Here is an 18,898-nt window from a genome sequence, read left to right as displayed (position 1 = left end):
TCCAACCAGTCCATCCTAAAGGAGGTAAGTCCTGAGTGTTCATTGGAAGGACTGATGTTGAAGCTGAAACTCTGATACTTTGGCCACCTGATGCAAAGAGCTGACTCATTGGAAAAGACCCTGATGCTGGGAAAGATTGAAGGCAGGAGGAAAAGGGGACGACAGAGGATGAGATGGTTGCATGGCATCACCGACTCAATGGACACGAGTTTGGGTAAACTCTGGGAGTTGGTGATGGAGAGGAAGGCCTGGTGTGCTGCGGTCCATGGGGTCACAAAGAGTCGGACACGACTGATCGACTGAACTGAACTGAAGATATCTGTGAAGTAATAGAGAGAATAGCAAAAGCCTAGATGGATTCTGTACTCAGTTGCATTATAGTGTTAATATCAAATTCATTATCCAGTTTAAAAAAATAAAACTGTAAATGTTAGAGGGATAATCATTAATACAAGGGAAAAAACTCAGCCTAATGTTAAACACTGATCAATAACGTACATGAATTGAAAGAGACACATGTACCCCAATGTTTATCACAGCACCGTTTACAATAGCCAGGACATGGAAGCAACCTAATGTCCATCGGCAGACGAATTGATAAGAGAGCTGTGGTACATATACACAATGGAATATTACTCATCCATTAAAAAGAATACATTTGAATCAGTTCTAATGAGGTGGATGAAACTGGAGCCTATTATACAGAGTGAAGTAAGCCAGAAAGAAAAACACCAATACAGTATACTAACGCATATATGTGGAATTTAGAAAGATGGTAATGATGACCCTATATGCGAGACAGCAAAAGAGACACAGATGTATAGAATAGTCTTTTGGACTCTGTGGGAGAAGGAGAGGGTGGGATGATTTGAGAAAATAGCATTGAAACATGTATATTATCATATATGAAACAGATTGCCCGCCCAGGTTCGATGTATGAGACAGGGTGCTCAGGGCTGGTGTATTGGGATGACCCTGAGGGATGGGATGGGGAGGGGGGTTCAGGATGGGGAACACATGTATACCCATGGCTGATTCATGTCAATGTATGGCAAAAACCACTACAATATTGTAAAGTAATTAGCCTCCAATTAAAATAAATAAATTTTTAAAAAATAAATAAAGGAAATAAAATAAATTGCTAGAATTTGTAAGTAAACATTTTAATTAATCCTTATAACTTTCATTGAAAAATTAACTAGTCAAACCACACTTGAGCATATCATAGTCAAACTGATGAAAACCAAAGATGAAGAGAGTCTTGAAAGCAGAAAGAGGTAAAGGACACATGACAAATAAGAGAACAATAATGCAAATGACACCTGGATTCTCAAATGAAACAATGAAAACCAGTAAACAAAGGAATAAAATGTTCAAGGTGCTGAAGAAAAATTTAAAATTTTTTCACTCAAAATTCTATATCCAGGAAAGTTTCTTTCAAAAGTGAAGACAAAACATTTTCATATTAAAAGAAAAAAAAGCTGAGAATATGCCACCACTAGATCTATGAAAGTTATTCAGACTGAAGAGAAAGGACACTAGATGGTGACTCACATCTCCAGAATGTAATTAAGAGCTCTTGAATTAGTAAATATTGATATGTTAGTAAATATAAAGACTATATAACTTTCTCTTAAATTTTAAATTAGTTTGCGATATTTATTACATAAATGTAATATACATTAAAACTATAGGACAAAAGACATGAAGTAAAATGGAATTGTGCAGTTAAAAGTTTATAATATTTTATGTGAAATAACATAGTATTAATTCTATGCAGACCACGATAAATTAAAGATACATGTTGTAATCTATAGAGAACTCACTGAAAAATAATGAAACCCATTAAATGCAAATAGTCCAAAACTACCAAATAATAATCAAAGGTGGACATATTGTATAAAAAAGCAAGATTCAATTATATGCTCTCTGTAAGAAACCCACTTTGAATGTAAAGATACAGTTGGGTAAAAGTAAAATGATAGGACATGATATATCATGCAAACAGCAATCAAAAGAAAGATGGAATATCCATACTAATATCAGACAATGTAGGCTTCAGAATGAGAAATATTATCAAGAGTGAAAAAAAGGGGGCTAAGTCAATGAAAATAAAGAACAATTCTAAATATGTATGGGGCTTCCCTCATAGCTCAGTTGGAAAGAATCCACCTTCAATGCAGGAGACCCTGGTTCAATTCTTGGGTCAGGAAGATCCTCTGGAGAAGGGATAGGCTACCCACTCCAGCATTCTTGGGCTTCCCTTGTGGCTGAGCTGGTAAAGAAGCTGCCTGCAATGTGGGAGACCTGGGTTTGATCCCTGGTTTGGCAAGATCCCCTGGAGAAGAGAACGGCAACCCACTCCAGTATTCTTGCCTGGAGAATTCCATGGATAGAGGAGCCTGGCAGGCTACAGTCCATGGGGCCACCAAGAGTCGGACATGACTGAGCAACTTTCACTTTCACTTTTCTAAATATGTATACCAACAGAGTTTCAAAATACATGAGAAAATCTAATAAAACTGAAAGAAATAACAGATCAGACTACAATTAGGTTGGATGCTTTAACACCAAATTCTCAATCATTATAGAACTAATTAGACAGAAAATATGAAATACTTGAATAGTACCATCAATCAACTTGACCCAATTAACACTTGTAGAATATTCCATCTAAAAATAACAAAATAAAAATTATTTTCAATAGCATATGGAATATTTAACAATATATACTATGTTATGGGCCATAAAGTAAGTCTAAATAATTTTCAACGATTGAACTGATATGATGAATGATCTCTGACCACAATAAATTTTAATTAGAAATAAGTACCAGAAGGATATCTGAAAAGTCTTCAAATATTTGGAAATTAAACAAACACTTCTAAATATGGTTCTATATGATTCTTATTGATCAAGGGAAATTTTAAAATATTTTGTATTAAATTAAAATGAACATACAAAAGAGTAAATTTTGTGGGATGCAGCTAAAGCAGTGCTTAGAGGGAAATTTGGTGCATTGAAAGCTTATATTAAAGAAAAGAATGATTTCATTTCAATGCTCTAAACTTCCACCTTAAGAAATGAACAAAAGAAGAGCAAATTTAACCCAAAGTAAGAAGTAAAAATATAACACAGATAAAGCAGAAATCAGTCAGTTGCATAGAAAAAAGAAAAATAATAGAGAAAAATCAATAAAACTACAAACTACTTTTTGGAAAATACCAATATGGGAAAAAGTAAAAAAAAGACACAAAATACCAGTATCAGGAATAAGAAAGGGGACATCAATATAGATCCTACAGTCATTAAAACGACAAAAAGAAGTATTCATGAATAGTTTTACACATCAAAATTCAACATCACAGAATTAACAAATTTCTTGAATACAAAGCTCACCTAAGAAGAAATATAGCATCTGAATATCACAATATCTATTAACACCTTGTACTTTTTCACAAAGAAAACTCTAGGCCCTGATGGCTTCACTGGTGAATTCTAAAAATTAAAGAAGAAAAAAGTACCATTTCTTTTTTAAAAAAAAAAAAATTATTTATTCATTTATTTATTTGGCTGTACTGGGTCTTGGTTGTAGCATGTGGGACCTTTTAGTTGAGGCATGTGGGATCTAGTTCCCTGACCAAGGATCAAACCTGGGCCCCCTGCATTAGAAGCTCATAGTCTTACTGGACTACCAGGGAAGTCCCAAAAAACACCACTTCTAATCAAACACTTCTCAAAAATAGGAGACAGTAACTTTTTCAATTTTTTCTATGTAGTCAGCATTATCCTGATATGAAAGCCAGGTAAAACATTATAAGAAAAGAAAGCTATGCTTTTGCGACCCCATGGACTGTAGCCAGCCAGGCTCCTCTGTCTATGGGGATTTTCCAGACAAGAATACTGGGTTGCCATTTCCTTCTCCAGGTGCTCTGTCCAACCCAGGGATCGAACCCAGGTCTCCCGCATTGCAGGCAGATTCTTTACCATCTGAGCCACCAGGGAAGCCAACAAAACATTACCAAAGATAATTCAGTCAAGACATAAAAGGGATAATACATCAAGGCCATGAGGGGTTTATCCCATGAATGCAGAGTTGGATTAACACTTTAAAATCAATCAGTGTTAACCAACATATTAATTGACTAAAATAAGAAACACATTTATCTCAATAGATGCAGAAATTATCTTGACAAAATTAAATACCCTTTCATACTATCAACTCCCAGAAAGCCAGGAATAGAAGAATAGAAGGATGCTTCCTTGATCTTATAAACTACAGTTGATCTTTGAACAGTTGAGCTTGAACTGCACAAGTCCTGGATTTTTTTCAGTAGTAAATACTACAGTACTATACCCACCACAGTTGGTTGAATCTGCAAATGCAAAACCGCAGATATGGAGGAACCGTGTTTACAGAGGGATGGCTACCTGTTATAAGCAGATTTTCAGCTATGCAGAGGGCTGGTCTCTCTAACCTTCGCATTGTTCAATGGTCAAATATGTATCTTTAAAAAACCCTCCAGCTAATATTGCACCCTGTTTTCAGTAATAAGGCAAATTTGTCCATTCTTGCCAATTTTATTGGAATAGAAGAAATTAATCTCTATTTGCAGTTGCCATCATTGTTTACACAGATAATTAAAAAGAATTTCCAAATCAATTACTAGAACTCATAAGTGAATTCAGTAAAGTGTCAGGATATGACATCAATACACAAAGATCAATTGTATCTTTATATACTAAAAGGGAAAAGTTGTAAAATGAAATTTTAAAAGAAACAATTCCATTTACATTAGCATCAAAATTATATGATGCACTGAGAAAGCCATAACATCACTCTTGTGATATTTCTGCCAAAAATACATAACCTTGCATCTAATCAGACAAACTCATATTGAGGGACACTCTACAAAATAGCTGGCATATATTCTTCAATAATCTCAAAATCAAGGTAGCAAAGAAAGTCTGAAGAACTATTCCAGATTAAAGAAGATAAAATTCCATCAGGGAAATCTAAGTCAAACCACAATGAAATGTCACCTTCTACCTGTTAGAATCAAAAAGACCAGATAACAAGTAAGTGCTGGTAAGGACATGGAAAATAAGGAACCCTCCTACACTGTTGGTGGGATGTAAACTGGTGCAACCACTGTGGAAAACAGTACAGAGGTTTCTCAAAAAATTAAAAATAGAGTTAAAAGAGAGTCACCATAGGATAAGCATTTTCACTCCTGGGTATATATCCAAGGAAATTAAAACACTAATTCAAAAAGAAGACATGGAAACAACCTACATGCCCACCAAAAGATGAATGAATAAAGAAGCTGTTGTATGTATATATACAATGGAATATTATTTAGCCATTGAAAAGGAATGAAACTTTACCATTTGTGACACCCTGGATGGACCTAGAGGGCATTATGCTAAGTGAAATAAGTCAGTGAAAAACAAATACCTCATGATCTCACTTATGTGTGGAATCTTTAAAAAACAAACAAAAAACCAAATTTGTAGATACAGAGAACAGGTTAGTGATTGCCAGAGTCAAGGGGTGGAGGGTGGGCAAAATGGGTGAAAGGAGTCAAAAGGTACAAACTCATGTTATAAAATAAGTCATAGGGGTGCACAGGATGTACAGCATGATGACTATGGTTATTAATACTGTATTGTATATTTGAAGCTTGCTAAGGGATTAGATCTCAAGTTCCCATTACAAGAAAAAATTCTATAACTATGTGTGGTGACAGCTGCTAACTGGACTTGTTGACCATTTCACAATATATACAAATATCGAATTGTTATGTTGTATGCCTTAAATGTACCTCAATTAAAAATAATAAAAGAAATTAAATTCACATGACAGCAAGTGCAATGCATGACACTGAATTATAATCTAGACCAGGCAAAACATTAGCTATACAGGACAGTATTAGGATAACTGGCTAAATGTGAAAACAGACTACGAATTAGAAAACAGAATTGGTTTGTATCAATGTTAAATTTTCTGATTTTGATAATGGTACTGTGTTTATCCTTGTTTTCAGGAAATATACACTGAGGCATTTGCGGGGCACCATATCTCTTAATTATTGCCATATGATTCAGGAAAATATATGTGCATGTGTTTGTGTACAGGCAGAGAGAGAAAGAGAAAGAAAGACAGAGCTAAGTAGATACAAATGGGGCAAAATGTAATTGCTTGATGGATCCGGGTAGAGGGGATAAAGGATACATGGCACAGGGCAGTTCCTTACACTGTTCTTGCAATGTCTTTCTGTTTTTTAAATTATGTCAAAGTAAAAATGAAATAACTGACCAAGTGCACACCCCAAATGCACTGGAGAAGGCTGCCCTTCCTGGGGAGGGGGTGCTAATATGAACACGCGTCATCATTTGACCTCTATTTTCCCTGTTAATTAATGGGTTGATTTTCTAATTCACAGTCTGAGCTTTACTGGCATAAGCCAGCTTTCCCAGAGCTAAATCATTCAAGAATGCACTGCTTGAGGAGATTCTGGACCTCATTTGTTCCTCAGACATGTCCTGAGGGCATCCTCTATGCAAGGCTCCATACTACTTGGCCTCTGAAGCCAACTAATCCTCCCAGGCGGCTGGGCCTATGTGATCTGGTTTGTATAATACATCCCACCAGTCTCAACCATCTTCACTAAAGGGAATCCACCTCCTCGCTCCATTTGTTTGGCAAAAGACAAAGTGATATCTTGTCATTTGGGTTTCTCACTTCTTCAACTAGTTGCAAAAATAGGCTCTCCCAATTGGCAATTCTACAGTATCAATTGCCAAAATGTTTTTTTTGCCACATGCTCTGTTTTGTAATATGCTGCTACAACTTTGTTTACTCACTAAGTGATTTTTCCCATCACCACTTAGAAGCCCCAGCATTCTTCTTGAGATCACAAAACCCTCAAAGGAATATCACTCTATAAACTCTGAATTTCCTCCTGTGTGCTTATTAACCCTGAAACCAGTCCTTGTGTTTGGGAAGGCAGGCAGCAAATCACCAAATAAACTAAATTCTTTTTTGTTTGTTTGTTTTTACATGAAACTCATTTCAAAGAGAAAGGTGTCTGTGTGTGTATGTGTGTGTGAACATGCAATGACCTTTTCTCACCTAGTACTAAAATATGATTGTGCTGTGGGAGGCAATTTGTGAGGGACTATGCTATTCCTTTGTCTTTGATATTCCCTATGTTTTCCTCATTTTTCCTTTAATTTCTCAGTTGGTATTGTGTGGGCCCCTTAATCCACACATACTCTATCTAAAATAGTGCCATGGCTTATCATCCATTTTTATCTACCTTCTTCACCTGCTTTATTTTTATTCTTATCACTACCTGATGATATCATAAATAGGTTTATTCTCTTTCTCCTACCCGGTGGAATAAAAGCCCCATTATGGAAAGTATATTGTTTTTAGTGCTTTATCTCAGGACCCAGAAGAGTGTCCTATATATATATATATATAGTCAGTCCTCAATAAACATTTGTTAAATGAATGCATGATTAGGCAGTGGTGGGGCAATGCCTTATGCTATCAATGCATGTTACAGGTCAAAAGCACATCCCTGTCTAACACTTTATTTGATCCTTATGATAGCCCTGGGAGGTAGATAGAAAAAGTGATATTATCCTCATTTTATGAATTAGGAAGCTGAATTCATATACCACAAGATACCAGAGAGACCAAGCGATATGCCCAAGTTCATACAGCAAGTCATAGGCAGAGTTGAAAAACATATATCATGGTTTTCCTAAGCTTTGAGGCCAAATACTTTCCACTCACCTACTCTGCCTTGACAGACCTCTGTGGTCTCGGGGTAAACCTGGAGGGTTTGGATGCTAGGGTGGGGATGAAGCACCCTAGCAGCCCTAGGGTAATTCTTCCTTTAAGTTACTAGTTTATGGCATCCTCTTCTACTTGGGACCAAATTTCCCCCTCCAACCAAAATGAAATGATGAAGTGACAGATGAGAGGGCCATGGCTTTTGCCTCAAATCTAAGTCATGGTGGTTTATCTGATTGTGGCCTCATGCTGACACTTTCACATCTTGAGCTACCAGATGTCACGGTCACTTCCATGACCTGATCTCAAGGAAAACCTTAAAACAGTGCACACTGAACCTCTGGCTACTCCCTTCCTCTCTGCCCCTGCCCCAAGTTCCCTCAGTACCAGCTCTCAGTCATTCACTGAATGCCCAAGAGACCCTCTAGCTGAGCTCATTCAAGTTCAAGCTCTAAGCATCTTAGGAACACATTTGAGCACAGTTTGGAGCCACAAAGGGCTTCCCTGGTGGTTCAGCTGGTAAAGAATCCATCTGCAACATGGGAGACCTGGGTTTGATCCCTGGGTTGGGAAGATCCCCTGGAGAAGGGAAAGGCTACCCACTCCAGTATTCTGGCTTGGAGAATTCCCTGGACAGGGAAGCCTGATGGGCTATGGTTCACAGGGTCGCAAACAGTCAGACAAGACTGAGCGACTTTTACTTTCACTTTGGAGTCACAAAAGGGCAACACTGTGAAAGGAGAAAGTTTTGTTCAGGCACAAAATCACTAACTGAAGAAGCAATGGAAGCTAAGTACTGCAAGGTTTCTTAGACTTTTTGGCAAGTAACTACTTATATTATTAGCCAGGGTCCTTCCGAGAAACAGAACTAATATATATTGTATAAAAATATTTATATGAGTGATTAACTCACATGATTATGGAGGCTGAGAAGTCCCAAGAGCTATAGTTGGTAAGCTGGGGACCCAGGAGAGCCAATAGTGGGAGTTCCAGTCCAAGTCGGAAGACCCGGGAACCAGTAGACTCGATGGTATAAATTCCAGTCCAAGTCCAAATACATAGGCAGAAGAAGATCAATGTCCAAGCTGGAAGAGAGTTGAGAAGAGGCTTTTAGTTCTCTTTTAGTTACTCAGGCTTTTTGTTCTATTCAGGCCTTCAAAGGACTGGATGAGGCCCACCTATATTGGAGAGGGCCATCTGCTTTACTCAGTCTACCAACTCGAATGTTAATTTCATCCAGGCACCCCCTCACAGACATACACGAAATAGATTTTAACCAAATATCTGGACAACTTGTGGCCTAGTCAGGTTGACACATAAAATTAACCATCACAAGCCTACAACTTCCACAACATGGCACCATAGGCAACTCCTTAAACCACACTTAATCTCCAATAAAGACAATAACAAGGTCATAACTCCATCTAACTGATGCAACTATTTTCATATAACTGAAAGTGTACTAATATTCTCCCCAGAAGAAGAGCTAAAGTCCTTGAAGAATGTTTACTTTTATCTTTCATATCCTAAAACTTAAATACTATGCTATAAAACCGTCAATAAGAAATACTATGACAAAGTCAATATATATTACATGATAAAGGAATAAGAAAAGGAAGAAAGAAAAGATTATTTGCTTAGTATATATATGTATAGTATAGAAATATATATACATATGTATGTATAACACACAAATATATTCACAGCAAAATAAGGAAATATTCATATAATTATAGTTCTCATTTCTGAAACTGGTCACATGGTCATAACTGGTATCCATAACTACCTTCTCCCACTACTCAATAACAGTATTCATTATTGTCAGTGCAGCCAGCTCTTTTCTCAAGGGGAACTGGTCCCTCCTTCACTGAAGATGTTTTGCATCTATAAAGTGAATCAAGTCTAGGAATTGACTAAGGGACCATGACTCTCTGTTTTTATGATTAAGGTTAAGATTTTTCCTCATTTGACATAAAACTTTTCTGCTTATGCAGACCACGTAAGAACTTAGTAGGCATTCACAAAATCTCAATACCATCTAACAAAAAGTCTTTATTTCTTACTTATAAGTGTTTCCAGTCAGATGGGGTGATTCTGTTTCAAGCTACAGGCAAAGAACCAGCTTGCTGCATGTTTCATGAAGGGAGCCCAGGTCAGAGAGGCAGCAACTACCTGGCTCATGTTCTTCTCACAGAAGAAGCTTAAAATTATCAAAAGGGCAAGAAGACACAGGTCCTGCCTCTAAGATCTAGACTTGGAGCTTCCACACTGTCCATTTCACCCATATTCCATTGCCCAAAGCACCAGGTATGGAGGATATTTGCAAATGTTAGTCTAACTAATTCACACTGCTTGGGTTTCCACATCCATCCAAGATGGAGTAACACGAATGCGATTTGCCCTCTTACCTGAAACAACTAAAAAAATGGCCAAAATATATTTAAAAAAAATTATTTCTAAGACATTGATGGTGATGCAATAAAAGACAGTGATCCATGAAATATGGAAAACAAATGAGATGAGACCTACAATTTCCCATGCTTATTGCCTGCAGGGAGTTTCCAGGCTGCTGAGCAGAGAAGATGTGAAGAACTGACTCATTTGAAAAGGTTCATGATGGGGAACACATGTAAACCCATGGCTGACTCATATCAATGTATGGCAAAAACCACTACAATATTGTAATTAGCCTCCAACTAAAATAAATAAATTTTAAAAAATAGCTTAAAAAATAAATAAAAAATAAAATTAAAAAAAAATGAAAATAACCTGATGCTGGGAAAGATTGAAGGTGGGAGGAGAAGGGGACGACAGAGGATGAGATGGCATCACCGACTCAATGGACATGAGTTTGAGCAACTCTGGGAAATAGTGAAGGACAGGGAATCCTGGCGTGCTGCAGTCCATGGCGTCGCAAAGAATTGGACACAATTGAGCGACTGAACTGAACTGAGCAGGGAGGGGAAACCCAAGCAGAGCCCTATGGCGCCCCTGAGTGGAAGAGACAAGGATAAAAGCCTACAAAAGCCAAAGGGGCAAGAGTTCACAGGACAGGGTAACAGAGAGAAACGAGATGCACAGAGAGAACTCTGGAGATCTGCTGAATCTGCGGTTGAGTACTGAGCAGCACATGTGTGTGAGGAAGCTACCAGAGAAAGAACCACACAAAACATTTAGGCAAATAATCCTCAGTTCTCACACAGAGATGGGAAAAGTTCCTGTTCCCACAAGGCAGAGTGGACAACTCATAATTCATAAGGCACTGAGTACTCAGAGAGGTTTTCCTCAGTAGTAAGGCAAAATAAATAGCAAGTCTTCCCTCATGGCTCAGCTGGTAAAGAATCCGCCTGCAATGTGGGAGACCTGGGCTCAATCTCTGGGTTGGGAAGGTCCCCTGGAGAAGGGAACAGCTACCCACTCCAGTATTCTGGCCTGGAGTATTCCATGGACTGTATAGTCCATGGGGTGGCAAAGAGTCAGACACAACTAAGCAACTTTCACTTTTCACGGCAAAATAAGCCTTCGAACTAAAGAATACTCTGATGCTGTCTACCAAAGCAAGGCCAAAAGGATCAAACTGTTTCTGATTAACATAACTGTGGTCCAGTATAAAGCTCAAAAATATTTTTAAAAATCCAGCACTATAAAGGTAAAATTCAAAATGCCTGTCATGCTATCAAAAATAATCAGGCATGCAAGAAAGCAAGAAACTAAGATCCAAAATTATAAGAAAAATCAACTTAAAACTAGTGACACAGATGACAGAATTAGTAGACAAGTACATCAAAACAAGTGTTGGTTATACATGTGTTTCATATATTTTAAGAAGCTAGAGAAAATATTGAACATGATAGTGGAGACACACAAGATATTTTAAAAGACCTAAATGAAACTCCTAGAAATGAAACAATGAAAAATACACTAGAGTTGATTAACACCAGGCTAGCCATCACAAAAAGAAAGATCAGATAATTTGGAGAAACAGAAATAAAAACTATCAAAAGTGAAACATCGTGATATATGGCAGAAGCCAACACAATATTGTAAAGAAATTATCCTCCAATTTAATATATTTTTTTTAAAAAAAGATCACAAAAATTGAAAAAAAATTGAACAGAATATCATTGGGCTTTGGGGCAACTCTAAGCAACTGAATATTTATGTAACTGCAACCTCTGAAGCAGGGAAAAGGGAGCAGAAGAAATATATGAAGAAACAGTGACTGAATATTTTTCATATTGGATGGAAACTACAAACCAACAGATCTAAGAAGGTCAACAAATCCCAAAGTCCAGAAACATGACAAAAGCAACAGCAAAGCACACCACAGTCAAATTCTTTAAAACCAAAAGTAAACCGTTTAAAAGCAGCCAGAGGAAAAAATACACATTAAATACACAAGAGAAAATAAAAAGATTACTACAAATTTATTATTAGAACAATGTCCACCTGCAATACAGGAGACCTGGGTTCGATCCCTGGGTTGGGAAGATCCCTGGAGGAGGGCATGGCAACCCACTCCAATATTCTTGCCTGGAGAATCCCATGGACAGAGGAGCCTGGTGGGCTACAGTCCATGGGGTCGCAAAGAGTCAGACACAAGGTAAAGCACAGTGAAGTAACAAAATTATCTTTCATAAATGAAAGCCATACATAGACTTTGCCAGATGTACAAAAGATTAAAGAATTCATCACCAGCAGGCCCATGCCATACAAAATATTGAAGAAAGTTTGTTACACAGAAGAGAAATGATACTGGGTGAAAATCTGGACCCATACAAATAAATGGAGAGCACTGGTAATGGTAAATAGATAAATAGAAAATTATTTTTTTCGTATCTAAATCTCTTTAAAAGATAACTGACTACCTAGAGAAAAGCAATAATATGTATTTTAATGTTTATAACATTCAGCTCAGTTCAATTCAGTTGCTCAGTCATGTCCGACTCTTTGCCACCCCATGAACCGCAGCACGCCAGGCCTCCCTGTCCATCACCAACTCCCGGAGTCCACCTAAACCCATGTCCATCGAGTCAATGATGCCATCCAGCCATCTCATCCTCTATCGTCCCCTTCTCTTCCTTCCCTCAATCTTTCCCAGCAACAGGGTCTTTTCAAATGAGTCAGCTCTTCGCATCAGGTGGCCAAAGTATTGGAGTTTCAGCTTCAACATCAGTCCTTCCAATGAACACCCAGGACTGATCTCCTTTAGGATGGACTGACTGGAGCTCCTTGCAGTCCAAGCGACTCTCAAGAGTCTTCTCCAACACCACATCAAAAGCATCAATTCTTCGGCACTCAGCTTTCCTTATAGTCCGACTCTCACATCCACACATGACCACTGGAAAAACCGTAGCCTTGACTAGATGGACCTTTGTTGGCAAAGTAATGTCTCGGCTTTTTAATATGCTCTCTTGGTTGGTCATAACTGTCTTTCCAAGGAGTAAGCATCTTTTAATTTCGTGGCTGTAATCACCATCTGCAGTGATTTTGGAGCCCAGAAAAATAAAGTCAGCCACTGTTTCCACTGTTTTCCCATCTATTTGCCATGAAGTGATGGAACCAGATGCCATGATCTTAGTTTTCTGAATGTTGAGCTTTAAGCTAACTTTTTCACTCTCCTCTTTCACTTTTATCAAGAGACTCTTTAGTTCTTCTTCACTTTCTGCCATAACGGTGGTGTCATCTGCATATCTGAGGTTACTGATACTTCTCCCAGCAATCTTGATTCCAGCTTGTGCTTCCTCCAGCCCAGCGTTTCTCATGATGTACTCTGCATATAACATAAATACACGTAACAATTATAGCAACATACTGGCAACAAAGGCCAGGAAATGAAAAATTGAAGTATATTGTTGTTAGGCTTTTACACTATGTATGAAGTGATATGGGCTTCCCAGATGGCTCAGTGGTAAAGAATCTGCCTGCCAAGCAGGAGACAAGGGTTTGATCCCTGGGTCAGGAAGACCCCTGGAGAAGGAAATGGCAATCCACTCCAGTATTCTTGCCTGGGAAATCCCATAGACAGAGGAGCCTGGTGAGCTACAGTCCATGGGGTCACAAAGAGTTGAACATGACTTAGTGACTAAACCACCACCACATGAAGTGATATACCATCACTTAAAAGTAGAATGTGAAAAATCAAAGATGTACACTACAAGCCAACTTAGCCACTTAAATAACAAAACCAAAAATCATAGCTAATAAATTGATGAAGGTAAGAAAATGGAATCATAAAAAAATATTCAGTTAATCCAAAAGAATGCAAACAAAAGAATCAAAGGAACAAAGAATAGGTAAGACAAAGAGAAATCAAATAGCAAGATAGTAGATTTAAATCCTATCATATTGCTAAGGACGTTAAACGTAAATGGTTGAAACCCCTCCCCTCAGTAAGGAACAGAGTGTGTGAAATTAGACAATAAGGCAAGACTCAATCATACCTTTCCTAAAATAAGTCATGGTAAATATGAAAACACACATCAATTAAAATTAAGATAATGAAAACTAATATCTCATCCTAACAATCATGAAAAGAAATGTGAGGTGACTATATTATTATCTGACAAAGTAGCCTTCAGAGAAAATAATATTACCTAAGACAAAGATACCAAGAGAACCTAAGAGAAAGATACCAAAAGAGAACCTAACACAAAGATACCAAGATATCAAGAGAATTAGAGATACCAAGGGAAATTTTCATGCAAAGATGGGCACAATGAAGGACAGAAATGGTATGGACCTAACACAAGCAGAAGATACTAAGAAGAGGTGGCAAGAATACACAGAAGAACTATACAAAAAAGATCTTCACAACCCAGATAATCATGATGGCGTGATCACTCACCTAGAGCCAGACATCCTGGAATGTGAAGTCAGGTGGGCCTTAGGAAACATCACTACAAAGAAAGCTAGTGGAGGTGATGGAATTTCAGTTGAGCTACTTCAAATCCTGAAAGATGATGCTGGGAAAGTGCTGCCGTCAATATGCTAGCAAATTTGGAAAACTCAGCAGTGGCCACAGGACTGGAAAAGGTCAGTTTTCATTCCAATCCCAAAGAAAGGCAATGTCAAAGAATGCTGAAACGACCACTCAATTGCTCTCATCTCACATACTAGTGAAGTAATGCTCAAAATCCTCCAGGCCAGGCTTCAACAGCACGTGAACCGAGAACTTCCAGCTGTTCAAGCTGGATTTAGAAAAGGCAGAGGAACCAGAGACCAAATTGCCAGCATCCGTTGTATCATCGAAAAAGCAAGAGAGTTCCAGAAAAACATCAACTCCTGCTTTATTGACTATGCCAAAGCCTTTGATGTGTGGATCACAATAAACTGTGGAAAGTTCTTCAAGAGATGGGAATACCAGACCACCTGACCTGCCTCCTGAGAAATTTGTATGCAGGTCAGGAAGCAACAGTTAGAACTGGACATGGAACAACAGACTGGTTCCAAATAGGAAAAGGAGTATGTCAAGGCTGTATATTGTCACCCTGCTTATTTAACTTATATGCAGAGTACATCATGAGAAACGCTGGGCTGGAAGAAACACAAGCTGGAATCAAGATTGCCGGCAGAAATATCAATACCCTCAGATATGCAGATGACACCACCCTTATGGCAGAAAGTGAAGAAGAACTAAAGAGCCTCTTGATGAAAGTGAAAGAGGAGAGTGGAAAGGTTGGCTTAAAACTCAACATTCAGAAATCTGAGATCATGGCATCTGGTCCCATCACTTCATAGCAAATAGATAGGGAAGCAATGGAAACAGTGACAGACTTTCTTTTCTTGGGCTCCAAAATCACTGCAGATGGTGACTGCAGCCATGAAATTAAGATGCTTGCTCCTTGGAAGAAAAGATATGACCAACCTAGACAGCTTATTAAAAAGCAGAGACACTACTTTGCCAACAAAGGTCTGTCTAGTCAAAGCTATGGTTTTTCCAGTAGTCATGTATGGATGTGAGAACTGGACCATAAAGAAAGCTGAAAGCACCAAAGAATTGATGCTTTGGAACTGTGGTGTTTGAGAAGACTCTTCATAGTCCCTTAGACAGCAAGGAGATACAACCAGTCCATCCTAAAGGAAATCAGTCCTGAATATTCATTGGAAGGACTGATGCTGAGGCTGAAACTCCAATAATTTGGCCATCTGATGGGAAGAACTGACTCATTTGAAAAGACCCTGATGCTGGGAAAGATTGAAGGCGGGAGGAGAAGGGGATGACAGAGAATGAGATGGTTGGATGGCATCACTGACTCAATGGACATGAGTTTGAGTAAACTCCGGGAGTTGGTGATGGACAGGGAAGCCTGGTGTGCTGCAGTCCATGGGGTTGCATAGGGTCGGACACAACTAAGCAACTGAACTGAACTGAAGACAAAGAAGATCGTTTCCTAATGAAAAAGGGGATCATTCATCAAAGACATAACAATCTCATCTGTTTATGTACCTTACAGTAAAGTTTCAAAATCTATGAAGCAAAAATTGATAGAACTGCCAGGAGAAATGCACAAACCCACAATTTTAGTCAGAGATTTCAACACATTTCTCCCCAGAACTTATAGAAAAAGTAGAGAGAAAAATGTACAAAGTGTCATGTAACTTTTCTACTTCTTACCCTTCGGCACATCTCTGAAAAAACTGCTTTGCAAATATTGTTCTCGTGTTCAGTATCTCCTACAGTAAGTTCCAAAGACCCAAATCAGGCATTCAAGATCTTTCATAATCTAGCCTCCATTGGCTCCCCTTGAGGAACTTTCCAATCTAATCAAATGAATCTAATCATAGTCTCCTAAACACCCTGCTTGCATTCTCTGATCCAGGTTTTTGTTCACTACTTTCACCAGGTGGAAGGAGATGGACTCTCCTATTATCTCCCCTTAAGAAAGCTCTACTTACAATTCAGCTCAAGTCCCACCTCCACAAGAAGTCTTTGCTACCTCTACAACTTAGTGCAAACCTCTGTGTCCCACGAACTTCTCATATACTTATGGAAGGTTTCATCCATTTGAATATTAACATGCCAAACTATAATGTATTGGTTACCTCATTTCTATATGTTCTACTTTTTCAACTAGACTCTCAGTTGTTGAGAGCCAGGGTACCATGTCTTACACTTCCTTATATTCCCAAGAAGTTAGCTATTTGCCTTTTACACAGTAGATCCTAAATAAATGATTATTGATGATGACTGTGAACATGATGATGTTGATGCTTACAATGCTTTCTTCCTTATGCCTGCCAACCTTGACAACAAAACAGCTAGATTTTAACTTTTATGTAATTTAGGAAAACCATTCATATAATTCCTCTTGCAAAGAAGACCTAATGTTAAACAGAAAGGGAACATCAATGCCAAAAAGATTAGCTACATTCTTTAGAATCAACAGAGATTGTGGATGAATATGTTACATACAGGTTGAGAGGGACTTAGGAACATGGCTTTATTTCTTCTTGTACTTTGGCCACCTGATCCCAACAGTCAACTCACTGGAAAAGACCCTGATGCTGGGAAAGATAGAAGGCAGAAGGAGAAGAGTGTGGCAGAGGACAAGATGGTTGGATGGCATCACCAATTCAATGGACATGAACCTGGGCAAACTCCAAGAGATGGTGAGGGACAGGGAGGCCTGGCATGCTACAGTCCCTAGGGTTGCAAAGAGTCGGACACAACTTGCCAGCTGAATGACAACAATCTTGTTTAGACAGGGAGTTAGACAAGGGCCCTAATGTCTGCTTTATTGTAAAGTTGTTGGTGGTTAGTTGCTCAGTCATGTCCGACTCTTTGTGACCCCATGGACTGCAGCCCACCAGGCTCCTCTGTCCATGGGATTTTCCAGGTAAGAATACTGGAGTGGGTTGCCATTTCCTCCGCAAGGGGATCTTCCCAACCCAGCTATCAAACCTGAGTCTCCTGCTTGACAGTCAGATTCTTTACCACTGAAGGAAATCAGTCCTGAATTTTCATTGGAAAGACTGATGCTGAAGCTGAAACTCTAATACTTTGGCCACCTGATGCAAAGAACTGACTCATTTGAAAAGACCCTGATGCTGGAAATGATTGAAGGCGGGAGGAGAAGGGGACGACAGAGGTTGGATGGCATCACCGACTCAATGGACATGAGCTTGAGTAAGCTCCGGGAGTTGGTGATGGACAGGGAAGCCTGGCGTGCTGCAGTCCATGGGGTAGCAAAGAGTCAGACACAACTGAGCCAAACTGAACTGAACTGAACCACCTGGGAAGCCCCTATCAAGCACAACAGTGTAAAAACAGTCAGTCTACAAAAGAGGCTGGATTAAAATTGGGTTTCTGGCTGATGGAATAAATCAAGCTCTCTTGTCTAGATGGCTAAACCCTTTTCTACTATGTTTATGGAAAACAAGTCAAGTTCTAAATTATGTTACCCTCTTTTTTGAAATTTGGATTTTAAAAAGATGGTGGAGACAAGGGTTTCTGAGAAGGCCAGGTAGGACATTTACATCTCAAAGAGCTCTCATAAAATTGGCACAACCTTTCTGCCTACTCCACTTTAGCAAGCAACCCTGCAGTACAAGAGAGACCAAGGCTGACTAAACTGTCTGATTTTTCTGCTCCTGTAAGTAAAAGTTATATTTTTCATGATAGGAAATCCTGGAACTTTGGTATCTCTAACTTTAATTATGTTGCCTTTTCTGCAACGCAGTGATTTCAGAGTCAATTGTACTGCATTGTCTCATTCAGACAGATGCTGTCATCATTGCTATGGTACCAATGTGGTTAGGGGACTTGGGGACTAAAAGCACGATGCTCAATATTATAAGATGGCATTGCTACGGGAAACCAGGTCCTATCTTTGAACATCAAATTCACTGATGTCTCTGTCATATTCGCACAACAATTTTTTGCTTGTTGTCTAAGCAAGGTGGGAAGCATCAAAACAGAAACAGTTGTCTTCTACTTCTGGAACATATGCAGAGTACCATAATTAGAGATTTATCTGGCAATACACATTGTTGCTCAATGAATTATGCCTCCAGGTAGGCAGTTTTAGAAGAGCTATGCCCTGTTTTTTTATTAAATGTATCCATTTCCTAGGGCTGTTGTAACCAAGT

The 18,898-nt window shown here is 38.7% G+C and overlaps 1 protein-coding gene across 1 annotated transcript in view; it reads right to left on the bottom strand.

The window, feature by feature from the left end:
• Nucleotides 1-18,898, bottom strand: part of FGF13 (fibroblast growth factor 13) — an 833,122-nt gene that overhangs the window by 711,281 nt on the left and 102,943 nt on the right. The window contains exon 3 of the mRNA XM_081565116.1: nt 8,721-8,892. The gene's annotated coding sequence lies outside the window, so the exon portion shown is untranslated. The remainder of the gene's footprint in view (nt 1-8,720; nt 8,893-18,898) is intronic.

This window comes from Giraffa tippelskirchi, chromosome X (genome assembly GCF_054371585.1).
Source record: "Giraffa tippelskirchi isolate mGirTip1 chromosome X, T2T-mGirTip1v1.2.pri, whole genome shotgun sequence".
Classification (NCBI taxonomy): Eukaryota; Metazoa; Chordata; class Mammalia; order Artiodactyla; family Giraffidae; genus Giraffa; species Giraffa tippelskirchi.
Note: the sequence above shows the minus strand (reverse complement) of the source record. Positions and strands in the feature narration are given on the sequence as shown.